Source organism: Penaeus vannamei, chromosome 10 (assembly GCF_042767895.1).
Source record: "Penaeus vannamei isolate JL-2024 chromosome 10, ASM4276789v1, whole genome shotgun sequence".
Lineage (NCBI taxonomy): Eukaryota > Metazoa > Arthropoda > Malacostraca > Decapoda > Penaeidae > Penaeus > Penaeus vannamei.
The window spans coordinates 16873432-16877622 of NC_091558.1; positions in this window are offsets into that span (position 1 = coordinate 16873432).

Below are 4191 nucleotides of genomic sequence, written 5' to 3' on the forward strand. Positions count from 1 at the left end.
TCCCAGTGTCCTGCCGGTGCGACGCTAGATTGGAGCTTGTGCTCTGATTTTGTCGTCTGTGGTGGGTGCCAGGCGAGCCGGTAGTGGGTTAAGTGAAAATTAATTAATTTTAAAATATCTGATATTTATGAGAAAGAGCAGCACTAAGTGAAAGAAAGATAATGACTCAAGATCCATGGAAAGACATAATGAATTTAGAAATCAACTTTGTTGAGTAATCATGGGAAATATATATGTTATCTGTTAATATAAGCCCCCCCCCTCCATACTATGCCTGTGGGGTGGGCTTAGGAGACAGATTGAGAACCAAGGCAAGGGATTGCCTCTGTCAGGGGCTTCAGCCCTTGACTCAACTAATTTTGCATGGCCTTTTCCCCCTCCTGCTTTTTGTTTCTGTCCCTTCTCCAACCCCTTCAACTATCTACTTCCGAAGGTGTAAGAGCCGTGCTGAAAGGATGAAAGGCTGACCTTGTGCCAGTCCTGAATGGCCTGCAGGAACTATGGGCATGGTACTCCTGATTTAATTGTCTAGCCCTTACCTTCAAGCGAAAGGAGGTGGACCGTTTATGCCATTTTATATAATCCAGGTTTCCCATTACCAGTAATAAAGATGTAATACCCTTATTAGGGGCAATGAGGCTTGCCCCTTTATCAAATAGCCCCACCCCAGGCTCTCCTTTGACCACAACTCCGACCACTGAAACTACTACCCACTCCTCAATGCCTACTAGTGCATTACCCATCCAAGCAGAGAATCAATCTCCAGAAGACATTCCTACCCACTCAACTTCCTCAAATTCATCAACTCTACCCCCACAACCTTCATCAAGCACCCCATCCTCCCATATTACTTACCTTACAGCCTTATTCTCCATCACTCTGTAATACTCCCTCTTCCACACGTCCCTGACCATCCACCACCACCAACCTTACAGATATCTTAAATACTCTGTTTAGCCCAGCTAAATGGGACCGATTTTTTGTGATCCCTTCTACAGCTCCTTACTCAGGCAACACTTCTCTTTCTACAATGCCTCCAAAAACAAGTGGGCAGAGTCCCTTCCTATACCAGACGCGATCTTGTAACAGTCAGATCAGAAACTGAATCTATAGCACTATCAAATTTAACTGATTATTCTGGCAACCCCATTCATGCAGAACCTAATACTTTTACTGGAACTGTCTGTCTTTCCCCAGCAAACTGCCCAGTCGATACCAAAGATTGGTCAGACTGTGGAGAAATCTTATTAGGATGCTTCAAAGACCAAGATGTGAAATCAGTACATTGCTACACCATTCCTCCTAAAAGTCAACGAAAGAATCCGACCAAAATTGCCAAAATTATCTTCTGTACACATGACCTTCCCTTACGTATCTTCATTGGTGGACAATCCCTCCCTGTTCGACCATACCAACCCCTCCCCGTCAATGTCAAAACTATTAGCGCTTTGGACATCCTGCCAAACATTGCCGTTCCACAGACCGATGCCCCATATGTGCCCAACCTGGTCATAACCGATCAAACTGCTCAGCACAAACACGAACATGTTCTAACTGCGGCAGCTCCCACAATGTATTTTATAGAGGCTGTCCCACTTACGTTTGAATCTGAGGTAGCAACTGTCAGATACAAAAATGGTCTCACTTTACGTGAAGCCAGACAGGAAGCATGTCGACAAGGTTTCTCTCATACTCCATACTCTAGTAACTTCGTTCGGTCAGCCCCTCCCCCTCCACCCCAAGATGTCCCCATTTCCACTTCTACATTCTACCTCCCTCTGACCAATTCTTTTGCCACTCTAAACCCAGACACCCGAATCTCAACACAGCTTCAATCTCAACTACAGCCCCAACACCACCCCCTCTCCCTCCCCGCACTACCCGCAGTAGACAGACTAAATGTTGTAACCCCTCTTCCCCTGCAGCACAATCACCTTCACCTACCTTTACCTTTATTCCTGAAACACCAGTCTCCTCTTCCCCTCCTTATAAGAAAACCTTTATCCCACAAAACTCTCCAACCAACTCCATTGCAGAAACAATTACCTTCTCACAAAACTCTCCAACCAATTCCAATGCAGAAACAATGGATGATAATCAAAGTTATATGCTCAAGACACAAGATCCCATAACTCATGCTCCTTCCACTCTTGAAGTGGTTGCCGATATTCATACCCCTCCTACTAATATTCCCCCTACACCCCTTCTACTCCCTCTCAACACAACCTAACCCCCTCAATTCCGTCCATCACCGATATCCATCCTCCCGATACTCATCCTCCTTATAACCATCCCTCTCTTACTCATAGCCGCACTACACCCCTTCATCCTAATCCTTCCCAAGACAACACCCCCCCTTCAACTCCAACTATCCATCCTTCCGATATCCACCCTCCTACCACTAATACTCCCCCCACATCTACTCCCTCCCAACACAACCCACCCCCTTCAACCCCAACTATACGCACATTCTCCCTCCCTCCATCCCCTTATCTTTTGCACTCCCTCCCGGATACACACGAGAATCACTCATGTCACAACAATGCCCTTCCCCAAATACCCTATCTCCTAATACCCCTCCTTCACACCCCCTAGCTCCTCCCCCAGATTCCCCAATACTTACCATATGCGATATCACTCATAAGCTATAGCTCTCCTACATTGGAATATTCGCGGTTTCCGTTCTCATAGACCAGACCTACGTCATATCCTTGCTTCTTATAATCCATCTATTATCTGCCTCCAAGAGACTTTCCTCACACACCCTCCCATTCCAATTCCCAATTACCATTTTATCTCTTCCCCACACTCCCTTTATGTCTCGTCTATATTTATCCATCATGAAATACCTTATATCATACCTCCCATACAAACTACTGTCCCGTGCACAGCTATTCGCATCTTTCTTCGCCGCTGGATCACAGTAATTTCAGTCTACTTCTCCCCATCCCATCCCATTGACTTTGCTGCCTTCGAAACTCTAATTTCCCAACTCCAACCACCTTTCCTCTTAGTTGGTGATTTCAACTGCCGCCACACTCTATCACCAACTCTCGAGGCCGATCTCTAGAACGCTTCCTCTTCACAAATAACCTAATCTTTCTTAATTCAGATCGCCCCACACACTTTGACATGCGCACACAATCCTTTTCATGCCTTGACCTCTCTCTATGCTCTCCTACTCTACATTTAGATTTCCATTGGTCAGTTCTAGACCACTTCCCCTATAGTGACCACCTCCCAGTACTCCTTTCTCCTACTTCATATGTACCACTTCCTAATCCTCCACGCTGGTGCTTTGATAGAGCGGACTGGCATACTTTCACTTCACTCTCTTCTATACCTATCCCTCCACCCCCCTTACCGTCCATTTCAGATATGCTACAATGTTTTACAACCACGATCCTAAGAGCTGCCTATACAGCCATTCCTCGAACTTCAAGACCTTATACCTCTAAATGTGTTCATGGTGGAATTCTGATTGCACCAAAGCGCTTCGCTTAAAACGAGCAGCCTGGAACGGCTATCGCTACAAACGAGGCACCCCTCACCAGCTATCAGCCCTTATTTCCTTTAAAAGGGCATCTGCCCATCTTCGCCGTACAATTAGAAACAGCAAAACAAATAGCTGACAAAATTATGTTTCCTCAATTACATCTTCTACATCTATTTCAGCTGTTTGGCGACGGATCCATAAATTATCAGGCAAACATCCCCCCCATCCTGCATCCGTCCTCCAAATTCGAGATACTCTCATCTCTGAGCCTGTCGAAGTAGCTAATGAACTAGGCAAGTATTTCAGCCAGGTCAGTAGTGGCTCTCAACTTTCCCCACACTTTTCTTCCATTAAAGCCATCAAAGAACGCATCCCTATTACCTTCACCCTATCCTCTGATGAGTCCTATAATGCTCCTTTTTCTTCTGAACTCAACGCTGCATCACAGTCGTGCCGCAACACTCATGAAGGCCCTGATGGTATTCACTATCGTATGCTCCGACACCTCCCATCTTCTCTATCGTTCCTTTTAACTATTTTCAACCACATATGGATGTCAGGAAATTTTCCTTCTCATGCTCTTATCTTACCTTTCTTAAAACCCAATAAATCAGGTACCCTACCCCAAGATTACCGCCCCATAGCTCTAACTAGCTGCTTGTGCAAACTATTAGAACGAATGGTTAACTTCCGCT